This window comes from Arachis hypogaea, chromosome 20 (assembly GCF_003086295.3).
Source record: "Arachis hypogaea cultivar Tifrunner chromosome 20, arahy.Tifrunner.gnm2.J5K5, whole genome shotgun sequence".
Taxonomy (NCBI): domain Eukaryota; kingdom Viridiplantae; phylum Streptophyta; class Magnoliopsida; order Fabales; family Fabaceae; genus Arachis; species Arachis hypogaea.
Window position 1 is genome coordinate 106,050,747 of NC_092055.1, and position 22,235 is coordinate 106,072,981.

General features: G+C 38.7%; 2 non-coding genes across 2 annotated transcripts; one reads left to right on the plus strand and one right to left on the minus strand.

Annotated features, from left to right (window-relative positions):
• Window positions 1-5,170: 5,170 nt before the first annotated feature.
• On the minus strand, window positions 5,171-5,278 carry LOC112787185 (small nucleolar RNA R71). The gene has a single exon (XR_003194613.1). It is a non-coding gene; the product is annotated as a small nucleolar RNA R71 (small nucleolar RNA).
• Window positions 5,279-12,314: 7,036 nt separating this feature from the next.
• On the plus strand, window positions 12,315-12,421 carry LOC112787315 (small nucleolar RNA R71). The gene has a single exon (XR_003194734.1). It is a non-coding gene; the product is annotated as a small nucleolar RNA R71 (small nucleolar RNA).
• Window positions 12,422-22,235: the final 9,814 nt, after the last annotated feature.

Consider the following 22,235-nt stretch of genomic DNA (forward strand, 5'->3'; position numbering starts at 1 on the left):
AAAGAACAAGAAGTGCATGGTTTCAATTTTATCTTGAAGTTAGCTTAATTATTTGATGTGGTGGCAATACTTTTGTTTTCTGAATGAATGCTTCAACAGTGCATATTTTTATATTGTTGTTATGAATGTTAAAATTGTTGGCTCTTGAAAGAATAATGAAAAAGGAGAAATGCTATTAATAATCTAAAAAATCATAAATTGATTCTTGAAGCAAGAAAAAGCAGTGAAAAACAAAGCTTGCGAAAAAAAAGGAAAAAAAAAGAAAGAAAAACAAAAGCAAGCAGAAAAAGCAATAGCTCTTTAAACCAAAGGCAAGAGCAAAAAGCTAGTAACCCTTTAAACTAAAAGGCAAGGTTTAGGATCCAAGGTTTTGAGTATTAATGGATAGGAGGCCAAAGGAATAAAATCCTGGCTAAGCGGCTAAATCAAGCTGTCCTAACCATGTGCTTGTGCGGAAGGTGTCAAGTGAAAAGCTTGAGACTGAGCAGTAAAGTCGTGGTCCAAAGCAAAAGATGTGCTAAGAGCTTTGGACACCTCTAACTGGGACTCTAGCAAAGCTGAGTCACAATCTGAAAAGGTTACCAGTTAAGTGTCTGTGGCATTATGTATCCGTGTAATACTGGAAACAAAATGCTTAGGGTAGATATGTTCAGGATTTAGATTCCTCATGACAGTTGCTGTATTTATGGATTAGCGAGCAACACTAGGTAAATGTTTGGTGAAAGGAAGTTTTAGGATGCTTAGTGAGTTTTATTACAACACATTGTATTTATTTGGCACTTTTACGTATGGGAACCCATGGGTCGGGGTTCTCATTCCGTATAAATCTCTTGTTTTTCAGATATAGGTTCAGTGCTCAGAAGTGAGCTGTGTTCATCTGAGAGATGGCGAAGATCTTTTTATTCTCTACTCTACATTTTACTTAGAATCTCTCCACCTTTATTTTGGAAAGCTTAATATGTATTGAACTCTTTTGAACTTGCCTATAGAGGCTCTTATGTTTCCTTGGGAGAGATTAGGAGATACTGTTGTCAACTACTTTGTTTGTTTATCGCTTCCGGCTTCACGCTTTATGATGAGCGGATAATTTATACCCTTTTTGGCATTGTTTTTACATAGTTTTTAGTATATTTTGGTTACTTTTTATTATATTTTTATTATTTTTTATTCAAAAATCACATTTCTGGACTTTACTATGAGTTTGTGTATTTTTCTATGATTTCAGGTATTTTCTGGCTGAAATTGAGGGACCTGAGCAAAAATCTGATTCAGAGGCTGAAAAAGGACTGCAGATGCTATTGGATTCTGACCCTCCTGCACTCAAAGTGGATTTTCTGGAGCTACAGAAGCCCAATTGGCGCGCTCTCAATTGCGTTGGAAAGTAGACATCTCGGGCTTTCCAGAAATATATAATAGTCCATTCTTTGTCCAAGATTTGGTGGCCCAAACTGGCGCTAAAATCCAGCCAAAAACTTTATGGCGTCAAAACGCCAGAACTGCACCAGAACTGGAGTTAAACGCCCAAACTGGCACCCAAGCTGGCGTTTAACTCCAAGAACGGCCTATGCATATGAAAGCTTCAATGCTCTGCCCAAGCACACACCAAGTGGGCCCCAGAAGTGGATTTCTGCACTATCTGCACTTAGTTACTCATTTTCTGTAAACCTAAGTTACTAGTTTAGTATAAATAGCACTTTTTACTATTATACGGATATAGACTATCTTGGGACCTCTTTTCACTTTTATGTTACAATTGGGAGGCTGGCCGTTCAGCCATGCCTAGACCTTTTTCTCTTATGTATTTTCTACGGTGGAGTTTCTACACCTCATAGATTAAGGTGCGGAGCTCTGCTGTTTTTCATGAATTAATGCAAGTACTATTGTTTTTCTTTCAATTCACGCTTACTTCTTCTCCAAGATATACTCTTGTACTTAATTCAGTTAAGTCAGAATGAAGGGGTGACCCGTGACAATCACCCACTATCTTCGTTACTCGCTTAGCCAAGATCCGCGTGCCTGACAACCACAAGCGGTCTACATGATGTTCAACGTAGTCATTGGACGACAGCCAGAGTATATTCTCTTGGGTTTCTAATCAACGATTCACATCGTCTCTCCTGACAACAGAGCATCTGAATCTGAGATTAGAACCTTCGTGGTATAGGCTAGAACCATTGGCAGCCATTCTTGAGATCCGGAAAGTCTAAACCTTGTTTGTGGTATTTTGAGTAGGATCTGGGAAGGGATGACTGTGATGAGCTTCAAACTTGTGAATGTTGGGTGTAGTGACAGTGTGAAAAAGGACAAGGGTCCTATTCTGATGCTAGCGCAAACCGACAGATGATTAGCCGTGCAGAGATCGTACCTGGTATTTTTCATCCGAGAGGATCATACAGCTTGCCATGGAAGGGAGCACGCATGATTGGAAGAAGACAATAGGAAAGCAGAGGTTCAGAAGCAACAAAGCATCTCCAAACGCTTATCTGAAATTCCCACCAATGAATTACATAAGTATCTCTATCTTATTTTATGTTTATTTATCATTTAATTATCTAAACCTCATAACCAATTGAATCCGCCTGACTGAGATTTACAAGATGACCATAGTTTGCTTCAAACCGACAATCTCCGCGGGATCGACACTTACTCACGTAAGGTTTATTACTTGGACAACCCAGTGCACTTGCTGGTTAGTTGTGCGGAGTTGTGAAAAGTGTGAATCACAATTTCGTGCACCAAGTTTTTGGCGCCGTTGCCGGGGATTGTTCGAGTTTGGACAACTGACGGTTCATCTTGTTGCTTAGATTAGGTAATTTTATTTTATGTTTAAGCTTTTTATTTTTATTTTCGAAAAAAATATAAATATGTGTTTTCGAAAAATCATTCAAAAAAAATAATAATAAAAAATATTCTTCAGAATTTTTAAGAATGAATTCTAGAGTTTCTTAAGATATGTTGAAGCCTGGCTGGCTGTGAAGCCATGTCTAATCTTTTGGACCGAGGTTTCTACTTTCCATTGGAGAAAGGACATGTCTGTAATTGTTATGCTGAAGCTTGGCTGGCCATTTGGCCATGTCTAATTCTTTTGGACCGAAGCTTCAGACTAACATTACAAGAATCCTGGAATTCTTATTAAAAATTTTGAATTTCTTTATTTTCTTTTTTCCAAAATAATTTTCGAAAAATACAAAAAAATTTAATAAAATCATAAAACCAAAAAAAGAATTTCTGTTTCTTGTTTGAGTCTTGTGTCAAATTTTAAGTTTGGTGTCAATTACATCTTTTTAATTTTCTTAAAATTTTCGAAAAAGTCATGCATTGTGTTCTTCTTTGATCTTCAAGTTGTTCTTGATGATTTTCCTTGTTTAATCTTGTGATTTTCTTATTTTGTATTTTTTCTTGTTTTTCATATGCATTTTCGAATTATTAGTGTCTAAAGTTTAAAAATTTCTAAGTTTGGTGTCTTGCATGTGTTTCTTTTCTTAAAAATTTTCAAAAATATGTTCTTGATGTTCATCATGATCTTCAAAGTGTTCTTGGTGTTCATCTTGACATTCAAAGTGTTCATGCATGCATTTTTTGTTTTGATCTTAAACTTTTATGTTTTGTGTCATTTTGTTATTTTTCTCTTTCCCCATTAAAAATTCAAAAATAAAAAATAATATATTTCCCTTATTTTACTCATAAAATTCGAAATTTTGGGTTGACTTAGTCAAAAATTTTTAAAATTTAGTTGTTTCTTGTTATTCAAGTCAAAATTTCAAATTAAAAATTCTATGTTTTCAAATCTTTTTCAAAATCAAATCTTTTTCATTTTTCCTTCATGTTTTTTGAAAATTCTTCAAAATTAATTTTTAAAATATTTTTCTTAATTTTATTTCATATTTTCGAAATTATTCCTAACATTTAATGTTTTGAGTGAAAAAAAATTTTCAAGTTGTTACTTGCCTATTAAGAAAGGATCAATCTTTAAATTCTAGAATCATATCTTTTAGTTTCTTGTTAGTCAAGTAATCAACTTTAATTTCAAAATTCAAATCTTTTTAATTTCCTTTTCAAATCTTTTTCAAAATGAATTTCAATCATATCTTTTTCAAAATTTAATTTCAAAATCCTTTTCTAACTTCTTATCTTTTCAAAATTGATTTTCAAATCTTTTTTAATTAACTACTTGATTTTTTTTATTTGATTTTAAAAGTTTACTAATTCTTATCTTTTTCAAAACCACCTAACTACCTTTCTCTCTCTCTAATTTTCGAAAACGACTAACAACTTTTTCAAAATTCTTTTTAATTAACTAATTGTTTTAAATTCTAATTTTATATTATTTCTTTTAATAAATTCGAATTTTAACTAATAATTAAAATAAAAATAAAAATATTTTTCTTTTCTTTTAATTAGAAATTCGAATACACTCTCTCTCTCTCTCTCATCTCTTTCTATTTATTTTATTTATTTACTAACACTTCTCTTCAACTTATAATTCGAACCCTCTCCCTCTCTCTGTGTTCGAATTCTCCTTCTTCTCCCTTCTTCATTCTATTCTTCTATTCTTCTACTCACATAAAGGAATCTCTATACTGTGACATAGAGGATTCTTCTTCTTTTCTGTTCTCTTCTTTTTTATATGAGCAGGAACAAGGAAAAGAACATTCTTGTTGAAGCTGATCCTAAACCTGAAAGGACTCTGAAGAGGAAGCTAAGAGAAGCTAAAGCACAAAACTCTAGAGAGGACCTAACAGAAATTTTTGAAAAAGAAGTAGAGATGGAAGCCGAAAATAACAACAATGGTGGAGATGCAAGGAAGATGCTTGGTGACTTTACTGCACCAACTTCTAACTTCTATGGAAGAAGCATCTCAATTCCTGCAATTGGAGCAAACAACTTTGAGCTCAAGGCTCAATTAGTTTCTCTAATGCAGCAGAATTGCAAGTTTCATGGACTTCCATTGGAAGATCCTCATCAGTTCTTAGCTGAATTCTTGCAAATCTGTGACACTGTTAAGACCAATGGGGTTAATCCCGAGGTCTACAGACTTATGATTTTCCCTTTTACTGTAAGAGACAGAGCTAGGATATGGTTGGACTCACAACCTAAAGAAAGCCTGAACTCTTGGGAAAAGTTGGTCAATGCTTTCTTGGCCAAATTCTTTCCACCTCAAAAGTTGAGCAAGCTTAGAGTGGAAGTCTAAACATTCAGACAGAAGGAAGGTGAATCCCTCTATGAAGCTTGGGAAAGATACAAGCAATTGATTAGAAGGTGTCCTTCTGACATGCTTTCAGAATGGAGCATCTTATGTATATTCTATGATGGTCTGTCTGAATTATTCAAAATGTCCTTGGATCACTCTGCTAGTGGATCCCTTTATTTGAAGAAGACGCCTGCAGAAGCCCAGGAACTCATTGAAATGGTTGCAAATAACCAGTTCATGTACACTTCTGAAAGAAATCCTGTGAATAATGGGATGACTTAGAAGAAAGGAGTTCTTGAGATTGATACTCTAAATGCAATATTGGCTCAGAATAAAATATTGACTCAGCAAGTCAATATAATTTCTCAGAATCTGACTGGAATGCAAGCTGCATCCGGCAGTACTAAAGAAGCCTCCTCTGAAGAAGAAGCTTATGACCCTGAGAATCCTGCAATGGAAGAGGTGAATTACATGGGAGAATCCTATGGAAACACCTATAATCCTTCATGGAGAAATCATCCAAATTTCTCATGGAAGGATCAGCAGAAGCCTCAACAAGGCTTCAATAATAATAATGGTGGGAAAATTCAGTTTGGCAATAGCAAACCTTTTCCATCATCTTCTAAGCAACAAACAGAGAATTCTAAGTAGAGCCTCTCCGACTTAACAACCATAATCTCTGATCTATCTAAGACCACTCTCAGTTTCATGATTGAAACAAGGTCCTCTATCAGAAATTTAGAGGCACAAGTGGTCAACTAAGTAAAAGAGTTACTGAAACTCCTCCTAGTACTCTCCCAAGAAATATAGAAGAGAATCCAAAAAGAGAGTGCAAGGCCATAAATATACCCAACATGGCCGAAACTATAGAGGAGGAAGAGGCAGTGATTTCCAGAGAGAAAGACCTCAATGGATGTCCACTGACCACTAAGGAGTTCCCTATTGAGGAACCAAAGGAATCTGAGACTCATATAGAGACCATAGAGATTCCATGAACTTACTATTGCCATTCATGAGCTCTGATGAGTATTCTTCCTCTGAAGAGGATGAAGACATTACTGAAGAGCAAGTTGCTTAGTATCTATAAGCAATCCTGAAGCTGAATGCCAAGTTATTTGGTAATGAGACTTGGGAGGATGAACCTCCATTGCTCATCAATGAACTGAATGCCTTGGTTCAACTGAAATTACCTCAGAAGAAACCGGATCCCGAAAAATTCTTAATACCCTATACCATAGGCACCATGACCTTTGAGAAGGCTCTGTGTGACCTGGGATCAGGAATAAACCTCGTGCCACTCTCTGTAATGGAAAAACTAGGGATCTTTGAGGTATAAGCTGTAAGAATCTCACTAGAGATGGTAGACAAATCAAGGAAACAGGCTTATGGACTTGTAGAGGATGTCTCAATGAAGGTTGAAGGCCTGTACATCCCTGCAGATTTCATAATCCTAGACACTAGGAAGGAGGAGGATGAATCCATTATCCTTGGAAGACCCTTCCTAGCCACAGCAAGAGCTGTGATTGATGTGGACAGAGGAGAGTTAGTCCTTCAATTGAATGAGGACTACTGATGCACGAAAACTTGTCTCTTAACAAATTTCCCTCGGCAAGTATACCGAATTGTCGTCAAGTAATTACTCACAAAAGAGTGAGGTCGAATCCCACAGGGATTGATTGGTCAAGCAACTTTAATTGGAGGAATGTTCTAGTTGAGCTAAGTAGAATTTGGTTTGAGAGTTGCAGGAAATTAAATGGCGGGAAAGTAAATAGCAGAAAATGTAAATGCTGGAAATAAAGAGTTGAAAATAGATGACGGAAAGTAAATTACAGAATCTTAAATGGGAATGGGGAAGATGATCATAAAAGTAATTGGCAGAAATTAAAGAGAATGGGTAAGATCAAAAATGGGGAGTTCATTGGGCTTATGAGATGTTGCATCCTCTGGATCAAGTTCATTTTCATCTCTTCCTCAATCAATGCATTCATTGATCTCCTTGGCAATCTTAAGTGATTGAATTCCAATTCATTGGTAATTCAATCTCTCAAATCTTGATCAATAGCCAATTTCTTGGTCCAATTGCTCATGAGAAGAGATGAGGTATGGTCACTGATTATACCACATGTATTTCTAAATCAAAGTGTTGGTAGGATTAGATATCACTATATCCATCCAAACCCCAATTTGGTCCAACATGAGAAAGCATTTCTAGCATGATCTCTTCATTCCTCTTCCAAGGTTCCAAAGAGATCCAAGTATGAATAGCTTCTTTTACAAGATAACTACTCAATTGGATGAAGATTGAAAGCCTTCTAGTAAAATCAAGAGAAAAGAAAAAAGAAGAATAATGAAAACTATTATTGATCCATCAAATTACAACAGAGCTCCCTAACCCAATGAAAGGGGTTTAGTTGTTCATAGCTCTGGGAATGGAAACCAAAGATTGAGAATACATTCTGAAAAGTTAAACTAGAAGTTGCAGAGAAAGTAAAAATACAGAGAGTAATTCTAATAGTGCCCCAAAAAGCTCTCCTCTAGTTCAAAGTTCTCCCTATTTATACTATTCTTCTGATCTTCTAGTTGCTTCTTCAAGTCTTGGATATGGGCCTTTGGATCTTGAGTTGAAGCAGTTATCATCTTCAGTGGGCTTAGCTTTACTTGCAGAGAGAGAGTGTGAAGTAGGCATGGACTTTAGCTTAGGACTTTAGTGGCGTTAACGTTAAGTGAAAGTGTGGGTTCGAGAACGTTAGTGACAATCACCTTTTTCACTAACGTTCCTAACCCAGGAATGGTCCACGTTAACTTCAACGTTAGTGGCACCAACGTGACCACTAACGTTGTCTCTTGGTCCTTCGCACACGTTATTGGGGTTTACCTTTTTCAATAACATTGAGAGTCCCCCCTTTCTCACGTTAGAGTTCACGTTAGTATAACTAACGTGGCTCTTAACGTGAGCACACTTTAGCCTCGAGAGCGTTAGTGACACTTACCTTTGCCACTAACGCTCCAAAATGCCCCTTTTCTATGTTAGAGTTCACGTTAATTGCGTTAACGTGGCCTCTAACGTGGTATTGGTAGCCATCCCCAACGTTAGTGACAAAGGTGAGTGTCACTAACGTTGGCTCATCATTCTCTCCTCCACGTTAACTGAGTTAACGTGGCAACTAACGTGGCTCAAAGTGGCTTAGTCCAACATTAGTGACAAAGGTGAGTGTCACTAACGTTGGTGATTCCTTGCTCCCTCCACGTTAGAGTCCACGTTAACTAGGTTAACGTGGCTCTTAACGTGGCCAATATGAGCTTAGTCCAACGTTAGTGACAAAGGTGAGTGTCACTAACGTTGGCATGATCTTCCTTATCCACGTTAGAGTTCATGTTAACTGAGTTAACGTGACTCTTAACGTGGCCAGCTGCCACTTTGGAACGTTAGTGGCACTTACTTTTACCACTAACGTTGGAGTTCTACTTCTCTTCCACGTTAGCTTCCACGTTAACATAGTTAACGTAGCAACTAACGTGGGCTATGATGGCTCACGAAGGCGTTAATGGCGATTACTTTTCTCATTAACGTTGCAAGTTAGCCTCTATTCTACGTTAGTGGTCATGTTAGCTAGACTAACGTGGCTACTAACGTGGTTCTTCCTTGCTTCCTTTGTCCTGAAATCAAGCAATAAAGTGCATCAAAGCTCTAATCCAAGTTATGAGACATGCATCATTCAATTTTGTCATTTAATTCATGCATAATTCTTATGAAATCATGTAAAATTCACAATGTTTGCTTGAATCAAGATGTAAGTGATTATTTACCCAAAACTTGCTTATTTCCTAAGAAAGTGCATGAAACTACCCTAAAACCATAAAGAAAAGGTCAGTGAAACTGGCCAAAATGCCCTGGCATCACAACACCAAACTTAAAGCTTGCTTGTCCCTAAGCAAGTACTGGAACAAGAGAATGATGAATGAAATGACAAGATGAATGAATCATTCTTGTGGAAGTCATGTCCTTGGTTTTATGGGGTTTCATGCATAGCAACTTAGGTTCATTCCTTTACTGGCTTTCAGACCTTTATCATGCCTTGGAATACTCACTTGATGGCACCCTTTGAGATTGTTATTTATTGATCCCTTTGTCTTTCCAAGGTTTATTGCATCCTTAGGCTAAGTGTTCTGTGAGAGGGCGACTCTTTAAGATAAGTTTTCAGCCAACACTCCCGAACCAATTGGTTTAAGGTGCTAGGTGTTGAAACACCCCTAAGGACTTACTCCCTCAAGTCTCTCTCCCCCATACATGCACACCACAGGCACATGATTTATTATTTTCTTTCCTTGAGGTCTTGGTGTCCAGCACCTCTTTGGGTTACTAAATGTTCTGTAGCAAGGTTGCTCTTGATAGTAGATTTTCAGTTGATAATCCCGCGTTAGTTAACCCAAGTTACCAAGTGATGAAGCACTCCTAAGAACTTATTCATCCAAGCAGATCCTTGGTACAAGAGCACTACAGACACATCCCTCAAGGTTCAAGCCCTTGGTGCCTAGCCTTATTCTTTATCACCTTTCTTTCTTTTTCAACTCTTAGTGTTCTTTTCCTTTTTCTTATTGGGATCTTATTATTTAGCTAGTCTAATGGGGTGTGTTTCAAGCATATGATTCAGGACAGATAGTTGTCTTCCCACCTTGTTGGTGAACCAACTTAGCTAAGTAATTACTACACCACAAATTTAAGGACTTACTCCACAAATTGAACTCCACTCTGGTCTTTCATAACATCTCTTTTTATTTAGTTTAAAAAGGACAAACAAACAATAAGCAAGATGCAGATGAAGATAGGCAACTTGAACCAGCAGACATGTGACTTAAGCAAGTAAACTACTAAAGACAGCATTGAAAATCCTAAACTACCATGGAAGCATGTTCTATTTCATACATGATTTTCCTTATTTAAAACTTGAAAAAAAATATGGGATAATGAGGGAACTCCACCACCTTTTACTCATGGGATTGCTCATGCTCTCCCTCTTGTTTGTCCTCTTTGTGTTTTTCTTGAGTGCTTGAACTCCCACTTCCCTTTCCTTTTCCAATCAACTTTTTCCAGAAGCCAGCATCTTCCATCTTCTTTTTCAATGTTTTCTTCTGCTGTTTCACCTTCCTTTCCTCTTGTTCTGTTAGCTCTTTTTGGACTTCATCATACCTAGGGATTGCAGAATGCAGATTATGCATATGACCAGACATATAGTTCAACTTGACTTGAGTGTTTATGTAGAACTCCTCCCTATGTAGTTGCCGTCCTTCATTCAGTACGCTAAACTCATTAAACGCCTTCGTCTGAGCTAGCTGTCGTTGGTTGAGTTATTGAAGGCGTTTGTCTTGATGCTCTTGCCTTTCAGTCACTTGATTGATGGCTTGAGTGAGCTGGGAGTAGTGTTCCATTTGCTGTTTCTGCCACTCCCCTTGTTGATTCATCCAATTAGAAAGCAGTTCTTCTTGACAATCCATCCTTTGGGCTTGAATGTGCAGTTGTTGTTCTTGTCCCTCCATATAACTCCTCGCTAGCTCCTCAATGGCTCCGTGAATGTGATTCAAGTTGATGTTGGTTGGATCATAGTACTCTTCTTGCTGGTATTCTTCTTGATGAGATTCTTCTCGGTGAGGCCCCTCTTGTGCTGCTCTTTTCCCTATTTGAGGTCTTCTTTGTTGTTGGGCGGGTGCCACATAAGTTATTCGCTGTAGTGTGACTGACCTTCCAGGGTTCACCCAACTTGGATTGCTGTCCTCGAAGACTACCTTGGCTTTCGTGCACAGCCTAAGGATGGTGCTGGGGTACCAAAGTCTAGCACCTGGATCATTCTTCTCGGCTGACTCTTGAATCCCCTCAGCTATAATCTCGTGCACATTGATCCCTCCACCTTTTATTAAGCAATGTACCATAGTAGCTCGAGTAGTGTTAACCTCCGAATTGTTTGCAGCTGGGAGGATAGATCTCCTCACGAGCTCAAACCATCCCTTGGCTTCCGGGATGAGGTCTCCTCTCCTAATGAACCAAGGTCTTCTATCCGAATACCTTTCCCAGTCAGATCCTATAACATACATATCATTCATAATTTCTTCAAGTTTATCATTGTCGGGGCCATTACTTATTCTTACGTGATAACTGGGCTCATCAAAATGTGGCGATTTCAGCTGAAGAACCCTCGTTATGGCATTGAGGCTGAAGTCCACCTCTGTTCCTCTCACATAACTTTTGAAGGTGGGGGCCTTAGTTTTGTCTTCTCTGACCACATTTTCATAGAATTCTTTGATGAGGTTTGCATTTATCTTTGCTTCTGGGTTCGTGATCCTTTGCCAACCCCTTTGTTCGATCTTCTCTCGAATCTGTGGGCATTCATCCTCGTTGAACTGGAATGTTAACTCAGACAATATCTTTTTGAGCTTTATCCATTCAAATTCAATTTCATGGAATGCAGTTTTGAATTTCCCTTCATCAAAAGGGCTGCTCTCAACCGATTCCTTTCTCTTTTGCCTCTTGGAGCTTGATGATGCATGAGTAAAAGTTGATGTGTGAAAGTGTTGAGGGGTATTGTTAGGTGGGTGTTGATATGACCTCTGTGTAGAGTGTTGGTGAGTTGCATTATTGTTGGGGTTGTGGCGTCTCTGATCTTGGCCTTGATCCTGTTGGTTTCCCCACCCAAAGTTTGGGTGGTTCCTCCAACCGGGATTATATGTTTTAGAGTATGGGCCATGGTGCTGCCTAGGTGAATTTCCAATGTAGTTGGCTTGTTCCTGATCACCCTCTGCTTCTTCATTCACTCCTTCTTGAGCTGCTGCTGAGGTGGTGATTGCTGCCACTTGATTCCTCTCCATCTTTTTGGTAAGGTCAGCCAACTGCTTAGTAATAAGCTTGTTTTGAGCTAGCAGTGCATCCACATTGTTTAGCTCCATCACTCCTCTAGTATTGCCTTTTTCAGAAACATAAAAGTAGTTATTCTCTGCTACAGTCTCAATGACATCTATGGCTTCTTCAATGGTCTTCTTCTTGTTCAGAGATCCCCCGGATGAGTGGTCTACTGCCTTCTTTGATTCATACGAAAGGCCTTCATAGAAAATATGCAACTGCACCCATTCATTGAACATATCTGGCGGGCATCTTCTTGTCAGGTCCTTAAACCTCTCCCATGCTTCATATAGAGTCTCACCATCTTGCTGCCTGAAGGTTTGTACCTCAGCTCTCAGCCTGTTAATTCGTTGAGAAGGGTAGAATCTTGCCAAGAATTTGTTCACCACATCTTCCCAGGTTGTTAAACTCTCCTTCGGGAAAGACTCCAGCCACTTAGCTGCTTTGTCCTTGAGTGAGAAGGGAAATAAGAGCAGTCTATAGGTGTCAGGATGAATACCATTAGACTTCACAGTATCACATATCCTCAGGAATGTGGTTAGATGTTGATTGGGGTCTTCTTGGACACCTCCTCTGAATGAACAGTTGTTCTGAATAAGGGTGATGAGTTGTGACTTTAGTTCAAAGTTGTTGGCATGTATGGTTGGCTTTTGGATGCTACTTCCACAATTCCCTGGGTTTGGATTGATGTAGGACCCTAGAAATCTTCTCTCTTGCCCAGCATGATTTGCTGGATCTTCTCTGCCATGGTTGTGATCTTCTTCTTCATGATGGTTCTCCATGTTCTCATCCATGTTTGGTTCAAAGTATTCCTCCTCTTCCTCCGCACCAACTACTCGTTTTCCTCTTGCTTTCCTCCTTAATCTAAGGAAGGTCCTCTCAGGTTCAGAATCAAAGGAAGTTGAAGCCCCGCTTCTTCTCCCTGTCATACAACCAACAAGGCACAAGCAAGGAAATAGATGCAGAAAGTGTTCCTGTTAGAAATGCTGTTAGTGTGAGTGATGCAATATATCAAACAGTTAGTGGGTTAGTGAAATAAATTGTAAACAACTAAGAAAACTGGCAGGAGGAAAGGGAGAAAATAGCTAAAACTGAAAGTAAATTACTCAAATAAAATTAAATTAAGAAAAATGCTCAATCTAGTTATCCACCAATTTAATCATTGTTGATACAAAATTAATCCCCGGCAACGGCGCCATAAACTTAATGCACGGAAACTTGTCTCTTAACAAATTTCCCTCTGCAAGTATACTGAATTGTCGTCAAGTAATAACTCACAAAAGAGTGAGGTCGAATCCCACAGGGATTGATTGGTCAAGTAACTTTAATTGGAGGAATGTTCTAGCTGAGCTAAGCAGAATTTGGTTTGAGAGTTGCAGGAAATTAAATGGCGGGAAAGTAAATAGCAGAAAATGTAAATGCTGGAAATAAAGAGCTGAAAATAGATGACGGAAAGTAAATTGCAGAATCTTAAATGGGAATGGGGAAGATGATCATAAAAGTAATTGGCAGAAATTAAAGAGAATGGGTAAGATCAGAAATGGGGAGTTCATTGGGCTTAGGAGATGTTGCATCCTCCGGATCAAGTTCATTTTCATCTCTTCCTCAATCAATGCATTCATTGATCTCCTTGGCAATCTTAAGTGATTGAATTCCAATTCCTTGGTAATTCAATCTCTCAAATCTTGATCAATAGCCAATTCCTTGGTCCAATTGCTCATGAGAAGAGATGAGGTATGGTCACCGATTATACCATAAGTATTTCAAAATCAAAGTGTTGGTAGGATTATATGTCACTATATCTATCCAAACCCCAATTTGGTCTAACATGAGAAAGTATTTCTAGCATGATCTCTTCATTCCTCTTCCAAGGTTCCGAAGAGATCCAAGTATGAATAGCTTCTTTTCCAAGATAACTACTCAATTGGATGAAGATTGAAAGCCTTCTAGTAAAATCAAGAGAAAAGAAAGAAGAAGAATAATGAAAACTATTATTGATCCATCAAATTACAACAGAGCTCCCTAACCCAATGAAAGGGGTTTAGTTGTTCATAGCTCTGGGAATGGAAAACAAAGATGGAGAATACATTTTGAAAAGTTAAACTAGAAGTTGCAGAGAAAGTAAAAATACAGAGAGTAATTCTAATAGTGCCCCAAAAAGCTCTCCTCTAGTTCAAAGTTCTCCCTATTTATACTATTCTTCTGATCTTCTAGTTGCTTCTTCAAGTCTTGGATATGGGCCTTTGGATCTTGAGTTGAAGCAGTTATCATCTTCAGTCGGCTTAGCTTTACTTGTAGAGAGAGAGTGTGAAGTAGGCATGGACTTTAGCTTAGGACGTTAGTGGCGTTAACGTTAAGTGAAAGTGTGGGTTCGAGAACGTTAGTGACAATCACTTTTTTCACTAACGTTCCTAACCCAAGAATGGTCCACGTTAACTTCAACGTTAGTGGCACCAACGTGACCACTAACATTGTCTCTTGGTCCTTCGCACACGTTATTGGGGTTTACCTTTTTCAATAACGTTGAGAGTTCCCCCTTTCTCACGTTAGAGTTCATGTTAGTATAACTAACGTGGCTCTTAACGTGAGCACACTTTAGCCTCGAGAGCGTTAGTGACACTTACCTTTGTCACTAACGCTCCAAAACGCCCCTTTTCTACATTAGAGTTCACGTTAATTGCGTTAACGTGGCCTCTAACGTGGTATTGGTAGCCATCCCCAACGTTAGTGACAAAGGTGAGTGTCACTAACGTTGGCTCATCATTCTCTCCTCTACGTTAGCTTCCACGTTAACTGAGTTAACGTGGCAACTAACATGGCTCAAAGTGGCTTAGTCCAACGTTAGTGACAAAGGTGAGTGTCACTAACGTTGGTGATTCCTTGCTCCCTCCACGTTAGAGTCAACGTTAACTAGGTTAACATGGCTCTTAACGTGGCCAATATGAGCTTAGTCCAACGTTAGTGACAAAGGTGAGTGTTACTAACGTTGGCATGATCTTCCTCATCCACGTTAGAGTTCACGTTAACTGAGTTAACGTGACTCTTAACGTGGCCAGCTGCCACTTTGGAACGTTAGTGGCACTTACTTTTACCACTAACGTTGGAGTTCTTCTTCTCTTCCACGTTAGCTTCCACGTTAACATAGTTAACGTGGCAACTAACGTGGGCTATGATGGCTCACGAAGGCGTTAATGGCGATCACTTTTCTCATTAACGTTGCAAGTTAGCCTCCATTCCACGTTAGTGGTCACGTTAGCTAGACTAACGTGGCTACTAACGTGGTTCTTCCTTGCTTCCTTTGTCCTGAAATCAAGCAATAAAGTGCATCAAAGCTCTAATCCAAGTTATGAGACATGCATCATTCAATTTTGTCATTTAATTCATGCATAATTCTCATAAAATCATGTAAAATTCACAATGTTTGCTTGAATCAAGATGTAAGTGATTATTTACCGAAAACTTGCTTATTTCCTAAGAAAGTGCATGAAACTACCCTAAAACCATAAAGAAAAGGTCAGTGAAACTGGCCAAAATGCCCTGGCATCAACTACCTTGTGTTTAAGGCTCAAGGATCTTCTTCTGTAACCATGGAGAGGAAGCATGAAAAGCTTCTCTCAATACAGAGTCAAACAAAGCCCCCACACTCAACTTCTAAGTTTGGTGTTGGGAGGCCACCATTAAGCTCTAAATCTCTATGAAGCTCTCTAAGAGCTCACTGTCAAACTATTGACATTAAAGAAGTGCTTATTGGGAGGCAACCCAATGTTATTTAATTATATTTATTTATATTCCATTATCATTTTATGTTTTCTTTAGGTTGATGATCATGTGAAGTCATGAAAACAGCTGCAGAATTAAAGCAAAATAAAAAATAACATAAAAAACAGCACACCCTGGAGGACAGGCTTACTGGTGTTTAAACGCTAGTAAGGATAGCAGAATGGGCGTTTAACGCTTAGTCTGGCAGCATTATGGGCATTTAATGCCAGAAAAGGGTGTCTGGTGTCTGGCTGGCGTTAAACGCCAGAATTGGCAGACAGACTGGCGTTTAACGCCAGAAAAGGGTGTCTGGCTGGCGTTAAATGCCAGAAAGGGACAGCAGACTGGCGTTTAACGCCAGGAAAGGTAGCAGAGCTGGCGTTTAACGCCAGAATTGGCACACAGAGGGCATTTGAACTCCAGAATGGTGCAGGGAGTAGAATTCCTTGACACCTCAGGATCTGTGGACTCCACAGGATCCCCACCTACCCCACCTCTTCTTCTCTCCTCTTCACACCTTTCTATAACACTCTTCTCCAAATACCCTTAACCGATCCCATCAACACCTCTTCATCATTCACATCCATCCATCATAAAAGCCCACCTACCTCACCATTCAAATTCAAACCATTTCTCTCCCAAACCCAACCCCCTCTTACACGAATTCCCTCTCCCTCTTACCCTATAAATACCCCTCCTTACCACCTTCAATTTTACACATCATAAACACTTACCTCCCCCTTTGCCGAATCCATTCCACCACTCCATCTCCTCTATTTTTTCTTCTTCTCCTCCTTTCTTTCTTCTTTTGCTCGAGGACGAGCAAACCTTTTAAGTTTGGTGTGGGAAAAAGCTCTGCTTTTTATTTTTCCATAACCATTAATGGCAATAAAGCCTGGAGAAACCTCTAGAAAGAAGAAAGGGAAGGCAATTGCTTCCACCTCCGAGTCATGGGAGATGGAGAGATTCATCTCAAAGGTCCATCAAGACCACTTCTATGAAGTTGTGGCCAAGAAAAGGGTGATCCCCGAAGTCCCCTTCTTGCTCAAAAAGAGTGAATATCCGGAGATCCGATGTGAGATTCAAAGAAGAGGTTGGAAAGCTCTCACCAACCCAATCCAACAAGTCGGGATCTTAATGGTTCAAGAGTTCTATGCTAATGCATGGATCACTAAGAACCATGATCAAAGTATGAACCCGAACCCAAAAAATTGGCTCACAATGGTTCGGGGGAATTACTTGGATTTCAGTCCGAAAAATGTGAGGTTGGCATTTAACTTGCCAATGATGCAAGGAGATCCTCATCCTTTCACTAGAAGGGTCAACTTTGATCAAAGGTTGGACCAAGTCCTTATGGACATCTGTGTGGAAGGAGCTCAATGGAAGAGAGACTCAAAAGGCAAGCCGGTTCAATTGAGAAGGCTTTACCTCAAACCCGTGGCTAGGGGATGGTTGGAGTTCATCCAACGCTCTATCATTCCTACTAGCAACCGGTCTGAAGTTACAATAGACCGGGCTATCATGATCCATAGTATCATGAATGGAGAGGAAGTAGAAGTTCATGAGATCATACCTCTAGAACTCTACAAGGTGGCGGACAAGCCCTCTACTTTAGCAAGATTAGCCTTCCCTTATCTCATCTGTAACCTATGCAATTCAGTTGGAATTATCAAAGAGGAAGACATCCTCATTGAAGGAGACAAGCCCATCACTAAAAAGAGGATGGAACAAACAAGAGAGCCCACTCATGGACCTCAACAAGAGCATGAGGAAATTCCTCATCAAGAAATCCCTGAGATACCCCAAGGGATGCATTTTCCTCCACAAAACTACTAGGAGCAACTCAACACTTCTTTAGGAGAATTGAGTTCTAACATAGGGCAACTAAGGATGGAGCACCAAGAGCACTCCATCATCCTCCATGAAATCAGAGAGGACCAAAAGGCCATGAGAGAGGAGCAACAAAGGCAAGGAAGAGACATTGAGGAGCTCAAGCACTTCATAGGATCTTCAAGAGGAAGAACTAGCCGCCATCACTAAGGTGGACCCGTTCTTTAATTTCCTTGTTCTTATTTTTCTGTTTTCCGATTTCTATGCTTTATGTTTTATCTATCTTTGTGTCTTTATTACATGATCATTAGTGTCTATGTCTATGTCTTAAAGCTTTGAATGTCCTATGAATTCTTCACCTTTCTTAAATGAAAAATATTTTTAATTGCAAAAGAACAAGAAGTACATGAATTTTGAATTCTATCTTGAAATTAGTTTAATTATTTTGATGTGGTGGCAATACTTTTTGTTTTCTGAATGAATGCCTGAACAGTGCATATTTTTTATAGTGAAGTTTATGAATGTTAAAATTGTTGGCTCTTGAAAGAATGATAAAAAAAGAGAAATGTTATTGATAATCTGAAAAATCATAAAATTGATTCTTGAAGCAAGAAAAAGCAGTGAAAAGCAAAGCTTGCAAAAAAAATGGCAAAAAAAAAAGAAGAAAGAAAATGAAAAAAAAAAGCAAGCAGAAAAAGCCAATAACCCTTTAAACCAAAAGGCAAGGGTAAAAAAGGATCCAAGGCTTTGAGCATTAATGGATAGGAGGGTCCAAAGGAATAAAATCCTGGCCTAAGCGGCTAAATCAAGCTGTCCCTAACCATGTGCTTGTGGCGTGAAGGTGTCAAGTGAAAAGCTTGAGACTAAGCGGTTAAAGTCGTGGTCCAAAGCAAAAAGAGTATGCTTAAGAGCTCTGGGCACCTCTAACTGGGGACTCTAGCAAAGCTGAGTCACAATCTGAAAACGTTCACCCAGTTATGTGTCTGTGGCATTTATGTATCTGGTGGTAATACTGGAAAAAAATGCTTAGGGTCACGGCCAAGACTCATAAAGTAGCTGTGTTCAAGAATCAACATATTGAACTAAGAAAATCAATAATACTATCTGAATTCTGAGTTCCTATGGATGCCAATCATTCTAAACTTCAAAGGATAAAGTGATCGAGATGCTAAAACTGTTCAGAAGCAAAAAGCTACTAGTCCCGCTCATCTAATTGGAACTAAGTTTCGTTGATAATTTTGGAATTTATTGTATTTTCTCTTCTTTTTATCCTATTTTGTTTTTAGTTGCTTGGGGACAAGCAACAATTTAAGTTTGGTGTTGTGATAAGCGGATAATTTATACCCTTTTTGGCATTATTTTTACATAGTTTTTAGTATGTTTAAGTTACTTTTTATTATATTTTTATTAGTTTTTATTCAAAAATAACATTTCTAGACTTTACTATGAGTTTGTGTGTTTTTCTGTGATTTCAGGTATTTTCTGGCTGAAATTGAGGGACCTGAGCAAAAATCTGATTCAGAGGCTGAAAAAGGAATGCAGATGCTGTTGGATTCTGACCCTCCTGCACTCAAAGTGAATTTTCTGGAACTACAGAAGCCCAATTGGCGCGCTCTCAATTGCGTTGGAAATTAGACATCTTGGACTTTCCAGAAATATATAATAGTCCATACTTTTCTCGAGATTTGATGGCCCAAACTGGCGCTTAAAGCCAGCCAAGAACTTTCTGCCGTAAAATGCCAGAACTGGCACCAGAACTGGAGTTAAACGCCCAAACTGGCACCCAAGCTGGCGTTTGACTCCAAGAACGGCTTATGCACGTGAAAGCTTCAATGCTCAGCCCAAGCACACACCAAGTGGGCCCTGGAAGTGGATTTCTACACTATCTGCACTTAGTTACTCATTTTCTGTAAACCTAAGTTACTAGTTTAGTATAAATAGTACTTTTTACTATTATACGGATATAGAGTATCTTGGGACCTCTTTTCACTTTTATGCTACAATTGGGAGGCTGGCCGCCATTCCTAGATCTCTTTCTCTTATGTATTTTCTACAGTGGAGTTTCTACACCTCATAGATTAAGGTGCGGAGCTCTGCCGTTTTTCATGAATTAATGCAAGTACTATTATTTTTCTTTCAATTCACGCTTACTTCTTCTCCAAGATATACTCTCGTACTTAATTTAGTTAAGTCAGAATGAAGGGGTGACCCGTGACAATCACCCACTATCTTCGTTACTCGCTTAGCCAAGATCCGCGTGCCTGACAACCACAAGCGGTCTACATGATGTTCAACGTAGCCATTGGACGACAGCCGGAGTATATTCTCTTGGGTTTCTAATCAACGATTCACATCGTCTCTCCTGACAACAAGCATCTGAATCTGAGATTAAAACCTTCGTGGTATAGGCTAGAACCATTGGCAGCCATTCCTGAGATCCGAAAAGTCTAAACCTTGTCTGTGGTATTCTGAGTAGGATCTGGGAAGGGATGATTGTGACGAGCTTCAAACCTGTGAATGTTGGGCGCAGTGACAGTGTGCAAAAGGACAAGGGTCCTATTCCGATGCTAGCGGGAATCGACAGATGATTAGCCGTGCAGAGATCGTACCTGGTATTTTTCATCCGAGAGGATCATACAGCTTGCCATGGAAGGGAGCACGCATGATTGGAAGAAGACAATAGGAAAACAAAAGTTCAGAAGCAACAAAGCATCTCCAAACGCTTATCTGAAATTCCCACCAATGAATTACATAAGTATCTCTATCTTATTTTATGTTTTATTTATCTTTTAATTATCTAAACCTCATAACCAATTGAATCTGCCTGACTAAGATTTACAAGATGACCATAGCTTGCTTCAAGCCAACAATCTCCGTGGGATCGACCCTTACTCACGTAAGGTTTATTACTTGGACGACCCAGTGCACTTGCTGGTTAGTTGTGCGGAGTTGTGAAAAGTGTGAATCACAATTTTGTGCACTACTTTATCTCTTAGTTGTCGACGCGTGAGTGATACGACTTAGGGATTTTATTTTTACTCTTTGTAGGCTTCTCGTTTAATACTTCTTTCAATCATAATTATAGTTATGTATTAAAAATCCACCTGAGAGTCGTACCACCGTAATATCATTGACTTATGACTTGAGCATAAGGATTTGAATATTAGGGTGTTACAGAACTCATCTTTTTTCTTGGACTTCAAATTAAGCAAACATCTAGTGGAACTTTTGTGCAAATATGCTAAAGAATTTGTAAAGATATTTGGATGGAAAAATGCTAAGTCCATGGTGCGAAATTTATAACCACAAACTAACCAGCAAGTGCACCGATTCGTACCAAGTAGTACCTCAAGTGAATGGAATTTAGGGAGAATTAAAAAACCATGATTTTTCATTGAATAAATGTGAAAAAAGTTGATAAAATCACCTAAATTAAGCACAAGATAAACCACAAAATTGGAGTTTATCATCGATCCCACGAGGATTGATGGACCAAGCAACAATGATTGTGTGATTTACTTAGTTAGACAAACAGAAAATGGTGTTTTGAGAGTTCAATTGCATCAAACAGTAATTCAAAGAATCAAAAAACAAGCAATAAATTGAGGTGAAATATATATATGGAGAAAACAATTAAGGTTTCAGAGATATCTATCTTCCAGATTGACTTTTCTTACTAACTATTTTAATCATGCAAGATTCAATTCATGGCAAACTATATGTGACTAAACCCTAATTCCTTAGACCTTTTTAGTCTCCTCTAACTTTCATCAACCGCCAATTCCTTGGTCACTTGATTCCAATTAGAGGGCAAAGCTCAAATCTAGTTTATATGCCACAGAAACCCTAATTACCCAAATATAAGAGGAATATATGTCACGTATCCCATTAAGTCCAGTTAATTAGAAGTTTAGGAGAATATGTTTTCAAGCTATTGTTCAAGTAAAGAGCTTTTCCAAGTTTTACAAGAACTCAATTAGAATAAGGGTCATACTTCCGTTCCACCCAGATTCATAAGATAAAGAACGAAAACAATTCTTGAAATAGAAATCAGTACATGAATTAAAATAGAAAAATAATAGTATCAATCCATACAATAGACAGAGCTCCTAACCTTAACCGTGGAGGTTTAGTTACTCATGATTCAGAGAGAAAACAAGGATTCTGAAAAACTGTAAATTGCGGAATGAGGTCCGAGAGAAGAGAAGAGTCCGAAAGGCTGATTCTTTTCCCTTTTATATCTAATCCTAATTAATGTAATATATATTTTCTAAAACTAAATAATATCTTTTTCTATTTGTAAATAAAATAAAAGTTTTAATCAAAACCTAATTAAATCTCATTGCATATCTTGATGGATGCGGGACCACTTGGATTCATATGAACTGGCGCCTAACTTGGGAAATTCCAAGTTAGCGCCACCCTTGCAGTGCTTCCAAGGTGTCTTTTGCATTGAATTAGTGCCTAACTTCAAGAATTGAAGTTAGGCGCCACCCAGAAAGTCTTGAACATGAGTCTTGGTGATTAAACTGGTGCCACCCAGGCAGCCTTGAACTTAGAGTTTGT